Source organism: Myotis yumanensis, unplaced genomic scaffold (assembly GCF_028538775.1).
Source record: "Myotis yumanensis isolate MYYU_CA2020_CCGP unplaced genomic scaffold, mMyoYum1.0.hap1 SCAF_3, whole genome shotgun sequence".
Classification (NCBI taxonomy): Eukaryota; Metazoa; Chordata; class Mammalia; order Chiroptera; family Vespertilionidae; genus Myotis; species Myotis yumanensis.
This window is the reverse complement of record NW_027223754.1, coordinates 126,911,476-126,920,154: the sequence shown is the minus strand read 5'-3', so window position 1 is coordinate 126,920,154 and position 8,679 is coordinate 126,911,476. Positions and strand designations below refer to the sequence as shown.

The 8,679-nt window shown below is 40.3% G+C and overlaps 1 pseudogene; it reads right to left on the bottom strand.

Annotated features, from left to right (window-relative positions):
* Positions 1–4,190: 4,190 nt before the first annotated feature.
* On the bottom strand, positions 4,191–7,061 carry LOC139005303 (keratin, type I cytoskeletal 18 pseudogene; annotated as a pseudogene).
* Between the last annotated feature and the right edge of the window lie 1,618 nt (positions 7,062–8,679).

The following is an 8,679-nucleotide window of genomic DNA, read 5'->3' as shown; positions in this document are numbered from 1 at the left end:
GGTAAACAATAGTCAGATTTCCCAAACATGGTGGTCAGATATCAAAATTTGAACTACTTATTCATTATATATGTTTCACACTTTGCATTTTATAAAATGCTGTACATCACTTGCTATAGAAATAAAAGTTTTTTGGAAGAAATTTTCAAGATCATCTTTTGATGGTGAAGAAACATTAAATCAACTGTTCAAACAAACGTCGTTAATGACAGAGCTTCAGGAGAATTCAGGACCACTAACTATTGCTTTTGTCACAACACGCGCACATGTATTCACTCATTCATTCAACAGCATTGGTTGACTGACTACCATAGACCGGACATTGTGGCAAATACTGACATACCTTTCACAAGAGTAAACAAGAGTAGATCCCTATGCTGGAGGAACACACACAGTGGAGAAAGCCATACAAACTAAGAATCGTAACAGAGTGACAGATGCTGACAGAGAGGGGCCAGCACAATGGTGGCAAAAAGAAAACAATTGGGCAGAATAACAGAAAAGGTCTCATTATTCTGACTTTACCCTAATGTTAAAATAGTGATCTGCTATTGTGGTTAAAAAGTCAAATTTAAGCCTTTGTCCGTAAATTATCCCAGAAAGAGAATCAATTACCTGTGGCATGTCCTAAATTTTGCCGTAGGTAAGACGTCATCTGTCTTGTGCTTCCCCTGATTATTCTGGATTTGTCGGTGCATAATTTGAAAGCAGGGGGGCTCTGTGGTTTCCCATTCAGATTGCTGGAAAGTGACGTTCACGGCAGGATTTGGCTGACATGCTAAGTAGCTGAAGTTTGGAAAGCAGTAGGCAAAAGGAGACTAGTTCAGATGAGAAAATTACACATAATTTCTTTCCTCTCATTTTGTGAAAATCTTAAACCCACAGTTGCTGGGGATTAAAAAGAACTTCAAGCAAATACTTACTCCAGCAAGGGTTCTTAAACATTTCTGAATCTATGCCCGGGATTTAAATTTCTAAATTGACTATTCCATCACAATTTCCCTGTGGAATTAAGTCTAATTTTAAGTGGATGTCCATTGACATTTTCCTGGTAGTACTTTGAGAGTCCCAAATGTTCATTCTATTTTTCCCACAAAGAGGTAAATGTTCCTAAATGGAAAGTGAGTGACTATCTTGTGTTGGTACTTGATTTTGTGCAAAGGTGGTGAGTGGAAAGGGGAATGATATAATATTGTAGTGCTTTGAGTCTGGCTTGACAGGCAGATACAGAAGACAAAACTCATCCTGTTTGAAACCCAGTATATCTTCTAGAATCTCTAATTCGGCACCTACCAGTCTCAACCTAGTCAAAATCACCAAGTTAGAATACTATTCTTATTGATAGAATTGTCTTTTTTTTCACTCTAAGTCATTTTTACAAAGATAAATAAAATTCAGCTAGGAATAATAATTTTCTAAAGACCTTCCCTGTTTCTCTCTGTCTCTATCTATCCTATCTCATAAAACTACAGAAAAGATGGGCATTCAAGGGAAATAAAAGGTTGATGAGGCCTGGTGTACACATTATAAACCAAAATTAATTTTAGACTGTAATAAAGAATAATAAACATTTATTTGAGCAAATGCAGCCCAGGAGACGCAGGTTGAGTTAGCAACCTAAGTTATGTTCTGCCTACACAAAGGGAAGGGCACTTTTTATAGCTAGAAAGTTCCTGACACAGTTCCTAATTAGGTACATTTCATGTAAAGAAATATCCAAATTCATACACTTCTGAACTGCACAGTCTTGGTTGGTCAGCATTATGCATCCTGATTGGTTGTTATGGAGCAGTTCTGACTTCATGAGGCAGGTCTTGGTCTACTGATGGGAAGAGGATATCAGGAATCCCCTTATAACAGTTAGCTCAGGAGTGTAAAGGAGTAGAGCATTGCTTAGGAAGCCAAGAGTTCAGTCTGAAGTTCTTCCTGAGATAAACAGGAGCCCCTGTCAGCTGCTAGACTCTCAGTGTTCGTAAAATGTGGCTGCTCCATTGCTTTCACCTAGTTTGAGACCATGGGGAGTCCATTGCAGCAGATACATTTCTTCTCTGGGTTCACATCAAATGAATCTTTCTTCTTGGGGTCCACAACATAAAGAAAATAACATAACCTACCATTACCATTGGTATCATGTTTTTACTTGTTTAGAAAAATATTTTCTGAGATAATTGTAATAGTATCTGCCTCAAAGAGGTGTTGTGAGGATTAAATATGCTAATGGGCTAAAAGAGTCATAATAGTTTCTGGCACATAAAACACTGTCAATAAATGTTAGATGGTATTATTATTACTCGTGCTATTATTTGTATCATTGATATTATAATCATAACTTGCACAACCATATATGGTTCAGCAAGTACGAGTTGACATTTAGTTGGTCATAATATAACTTAGTTTAAGAACGAGTAATTCTGTTTCTAAACCCTAAATTCTCAATACTTGACTACTTAGGAAACACTCATACTCAAACTCAAAAATCCAATAAACTGTACCTTAACTAGGATGTTATTTGAAGGTTTGCTGTAAAAGATTTGCCTTTAAAATAATTCTGAAAAATTCTAAATTCCATGGAAAAGCAGTCACAACCCAATTCTGGCCTATTTCTCCAGCCTTTACAAATGCTGATTCCCGTTCTAGCCATCTGATGTACCCAACACAAAGGGCAATTAGCCATTCCCCAAGCGTGCCGTGGACTTTCACGCCTTTCTGCCTCTGTGTGCACGCTGTTCTTTATGCCTAGGCTATCCTCTCCTTCCAAATCCATTGGAAAGCCTTCCAGTTCTTACCTGGCCAGAAAAGGCAGTAATCCCCTCCTATCCTCAGTTTTGCCGTCCACAGTTTCAGTTACCCACAGTCAACGGCAGTCCAAAAATATTAAATGAAAAATTCCAGAAGTAAACAATTAATAACTTTTAAATGGTGCCCCATTCTGTGTTAACGTGATAAAAATTTCACGCCATCCAACCTGGATGTGAATCATCCCTTTGCCCTTGTCTGGAGCTTCTCCATGCTGTATATGCTCTCCACCCCCCACCCACCCCACCACATCCACCATTAGTCATTTAGTAGCCGTCTTGGTTATCAGATTAACTGTCACAGTATCCCAGTGCTTTTATCAAAGTAACTCTTATTTTAGTTAATGGCCCCAAAGTGCAAGAGTGGTGGTGCTAGCAATTTGGATATGCCAAAGAGAAGACATCAAGTGCTTCCTTTAAGTAAAAGGTAAGTATGTATAGAAAAAAAATACATATATATATATATATAGAGAGAGAGAGAGAGAGAGAGAGAGTGTGTGTGTTTGGGACTATCCTCAGCTTCAGGCATGTAATGGGGTGTCTTGGAACTTATCCCCTGAGGATAAGAGGGTGAGAAGACTACTGTATCCCTCATTTCTGCTTGCAAAGCACATTTTTCATCCTACTGCTGAGATACATTCTTCCTCCTATTAGCCATATCTCACTGCATGGAAATTCTTTACTTATGGAAATTCTTTGTTTGCAGGTCTGTGAGTTCTTTCAAGGTTACAGCCTATGTCTTACTGGACACTATCCCCAGTGCCAAGCAGAAAGCCTACACATAGGATGGACTTCTGCATTGTTTGCCAGATTTCAGCAAATCTATTTCAAGCAGGATAGATGAGATCCATGAGATATCACTAAGCTTCTGGTTCAGAGTTGAGGACAGAGCAAGGCCAGAGATAAAGGCTACTCACTTGGTGTCCTTGGACCTACAGAATAAGCATTTAACTCAGAGAACAAAACAATTTCCCATGTAAATGTCATAACTGTAACAATAAAAATAACAGCCATTTGTTGAGCTCTTACTGTGCTCCAGTCTCTATTCTCAGATTTTATGACTATTAACTCATGTAATTCTCAGAACAAGCCCAGGCAATTTCTGCAGTGCCCAGTTCCCTAATCACCTATTTGAGGTTGGTTAAGGAAAGTTTAATACTTATATTATGATGTTTTATTGAGTTGTACACTTGAAACATGTATGGTTTTGTGAACCAATGTCATCCCAACTAAAAACAAATAAATAAATAAATGGAAAGAAAGAACTCAAAAAAGAAAAAAGAACACATAGTAGATAATAAAATAGACTTATTCCAATAATCTAAAAGTTGTTAGTGGAGTTGATAATGATAAGTTTTAAATTCTTATTTTTCACAACCATTAAGTACAGATATACCAACTTTCATTGATTATAGTCATAACTAAATCTATGACATATATTGTCCACTGTAAATAAATTACAGGTTTTCCCTAAACATGCCCCATCTTTCCAAACCTATCTTATCTCCCACTAGTTTTACAAATCTCCCAAGTTCCACATTTACCAGCCCGTTTGCTCCCCTAGGCCTGCTGCCCTCAGTAGTGAGGCAGGCTGGGCCACCTGCACGGCATAGCACGTCTCCACCTCCCTCAGGCTGTTCTCCAAACTGTCCTTCAGATTTCTCATCGAGTCCAGGCCGATCTCCAAGGACAGGACCCTATGTCTCAGCTCCGTGAGTGTCATCTCAGCAGCTCCTCTCAGCGGTCTGTGAGGTGACCACTGCGGTGCTCTCCTCCATCCACTGGGACTACTACTTGCCTAGCTCCTCTCGGTCCTTCCGAGCCAGCGCATCCTACTGGGCCCGGATGTCTGCCATGATCTTGCTGATGTCGTGAGATTCAAGGGCATCCAACTCCACAGTCAACCCAGAGTTGGCAGTCTAATTTACAGACCATTTACTTCCTCCTCGTGCTTCTTCATGAAGAGCAGCTGCTCCTTGAGAGCCTCGACCTCTGTCTCCAGCTGTAACTGAGTGACATTGGTGTTATCAGTGACCTTTCGGAGCCCATTGGTGTCACTATCCACAGACTGGTGCATGGCCAGCTCTGTCTCATCCTTAACTCTGAAGTCATCAGCAGCAAGATGGGCATTGTCAATCTGCAGAATAATGCAGGTATTTTCCACAGAACTTGCAAATATCTGAGCCCTTGGGTCCTCGATGGTCTTGAAATAATGCCCCCAGTCTCTGACCAGGTCCCTTCTTCTTCAGGTGTTCTTGGATTTCACTCTCCAGTCTCTGATTATCAGCCTCCAGGCTTCTCACCCTCTCCAGGTAGGAGGCCAGGTGGTCATTCAGGTATTTCATAGTATCCTTCTTGCTCTAGATGCTCCCTATTATACACGCTAGACCCCTGGCCATCCCCCTAGCCAGGCCCAGGACCCCCAGCCACCCCCACACTGGTGGAGTGGGGCACAGAGATAGGGGAGCCGAAGCCCCTGGCACCTGCATAGACATTGGGTTGAGTTGCTGGCCAGCCGGCCCTGTGGCTGGGCTATACTGCACAGAGCCCAGGGTCTGATAGTTTGTGGAGAAGCTGGAGGGGGTGCTGAAGTTCATGTTCTTCAGAGAGGAAGGTGAGAAGCCTAGACTCAAGTTAAAGCAGTGAGTGCCAGGTCTGCGACTCAAGTTACTAGTATATGTCTTTTCTTTGGTTTGTTTAATTATTTTGTATAATTCCATTTCCTCCTGCTATTAACTTGGTAGCTATACATTCTCTTATTATTATTTCTTAAAATATGCAAAGATGACTTCTTGCAGTCTAAGACAAATAAATATAACCTCTTCTCAGACAATACAAAAACCTTAGAACCCTTTAACTGCTTTTATCCTCTTATTTATTTCATTTTATTTTTCCATCAATGTATTCTCTTAACTCATTTGTAATATGTTAGCCCCACAAGGTAATATTATTATAGTTTTATATCAAAATTGAATAATTCTTTTATTTGATATTCTTAAATATGTCCTGTATCTTTGAATTTCCATGTAGAATAATTTTCTTCTCCCATGGTCATACAGCTGGAAAGTATTTTCTCCTGTACGGGTATGTGGGTGCAAAACTTCCCTGCATTTACTGGAGAATACCTTTTTTTAAGCTCAGTTTTGAAAAATCATTTTTCAGTTTATAGAAACTTTTTGCAGGTGTTTTCCCAGCATTAATATATCATTCCATTGTCTTCAGGCTTTCTTTTTTTTTTTTTTTTCCTGTAGGGAAGTCAGCTATGTTTCATTGTTGTTGCTTTGATGGTCTGTTTTCTTTTTTTCTCTAGCTGGTTACATAATGCTTTCTCTGTCATTGTGTCTTTATAATATTTATTTCTTTATAATATTTATATTCCTTAGTGTGGTTTTCTTTGTATTTATCCAGCTTGGGTTCACAGATTTTTTTAAAGAAAAAAATCATTCATTGTTACTTCAAATATCGTTTCTCACTTATTATCTTTCTCTTCTTTTTTGGGGACTCTATTAATATGCAGGTTTTGAACTTCTCAATTGTTCCCCTATGTCTCTTACATTGTTTCCTCTGCATGTTTTTCAATCTTTTCCTCTTTTTGTGCTTCATTCTGTATATATTATTTTTATATTTATCTTCCAATTCACCAATTCTCTCTTCAATGTGTCTAGCACCTCATGATAAATCTGTCCACTGGGTTCCTGAGTTTAGTTATATATTTATTTGTTCTAGAATGTCCATTTTGTATCTTTTCATAGTATATTGTTATCTGTTAAAGTTGTCTTCTTATCTCAGCTACATTTTTCATATGTAATTTAAAATCCATCCATGTATGAAAAACTTCATTTTTAAGATACCTGATGAGTTCCTTATACTGTGTTGCTTCTTTTGATTTTCCAATACACTATCTTGATTTCTTTTCTTTCTTTCTTTCTTTTCTTTCTTTCTTTCTTTCTTTCTTTCTTTCTTTCTTTCTTTCTTTCTTTCTTTCTCTTTCTTTCTTTCTTTCTTTCTTTCTTTCTTTCTTTCTTTCTTTCTTTCTTTCTTTCTTTCTTTCTTTTTCTTTCTTTCTTCCTTCCTTCCTTCCTTCCTTCCTTCCTTCCTTCCTTCCTTTCTTTCTTTCTTTCTTTTTTTTCTATACATCCTGTTTATTCTGCAAGAGAGGTTCAGAAATGTGGGGACACAGGTGTGTGTGTGTTGGGGGGGACTCTGAGGAGGCCTCGCGCCCCACTTCCCAGGGGCAGTGCCTCGGCTTCCCAGCACAGCAGGACAAACACGGGGGGGGGGGGGGGTGGGGGGGGGGCGGGCAAGAGGCTTCTAACCTCTCCCAGGGCTGCGGCTAATCTCTCAGCACCAGCCGGGCCTTCGCCTGTTAGGCACCTCCTTGCCTCTCAGCGCTCCACGATCACAAGGTCGAACTAGAAGCTGGCCCCGACCCCCAGTCATGAGGATCACGCTGTCTTACAGCTTCTCCACGCGATTCTCTGAGTAGCTGTAATGATTTCCATTCATCATTTTATCTTTAGCCAGTGAGTGTTTGTAACTTTGGTTCCAAAAGCTATTTCATGACCAACAGAGCCGTAGAACCTGCACAGGTGGCTGCTCCTTCAGGATCGCCTTCGCAGCAGCAGACTCGCATCAATGCTGTGCAGAGTACCTTCCGGCAGGACCAGTGCACCTTAAGGTCCCTCTTTTTTGCATCTTCCAGGCTGGCATCAGGACAGATGACAACATCGTGGCTGCACTGGACGGGTCCTTTCCAGCCAAACCCGCCACGGTGACCTTAACTCCAGCTCGTCGCATGACATCTACAGGGATAAGCGTCTCCATCTCTTCTGCTCCTTTAGCCAGGATGACCAGAGCTCTTTCAGAAGCCATTTTTGTGCTGTATTTTTAAAGACTGAACCTCGCCTCCCCTCCCCACAGTCACGACTCCGCCTCGGTGCCGCAGCACCTCTGCACCGGGATAACTGAACCGGACGAGACTAAACTGGACGCTCGGGGACCAACGCGAGCGAGCTGTCTTGATTTCTATGTCTGGTTATCTTTCACTCAGTGTCAGATATTCTATATGAAAAGTGGTAAGATGTCATTTGAGACTAGGATGTAACCTTCCTTCAAAGAGGATTTTTATTTGCTTCTGACAGGTGGCTAAGGACATCAGCAGTCCTGGATTATCCCAGTTCAATGATTAAATGATATGATTAGAAACTGTGCTTCAATCCCTTGGGGGAAGATCTATTTTAGGACCACACTTACTCATGGGGCATCCTATAAAGAACTAATATGCTAATTAGATCCAACAGCTACCAGGGCCGAGCCCCTCGCATGAATTTCCTGCCTCGGGCCTCTAGTAGCCTTATAGTTTGGAATCCCAACCTAAAACTTGTGAACAAATGCCTCCAGGGGAAAAGCAGTCCCAAGTGCAAAGTTCTGTTCTTGGGGTTTCCTTCTTTCTTTGATTCGTTGGCTCTCTAGTGACTTCAGTGGTGAAATTTTGTTCAGATTTTGTCATTTTCTTAGCAGACAGAAAATGATGGTTTACTAATATGTTTTCACATACGTAAATTTAAAATGTTTATTTAGTCATAGTTCATGATGGTTTTTTTGTTGGTCCCCCCCCCCTTCCCCCCCCCCCCGCCCCACATCATTCATAGACAGGCCTGCTCTACTTCAACTTAAACTAGTAAGCTGGTATTGATATTCGTATGAACTGTGAGATAAGGATTTGGCTCTATAGTTTTCCCCCGAAATAGCTGATTATTGCCTAACTACATGTTGAATAATTAATATATTCTCTTGGATTTTATACACATACACACACACTTTCCATTAATGTGCAAAGTCACCTTTATATTATTTTGGTCTTTTTCTGGATTTTCTATTCTGT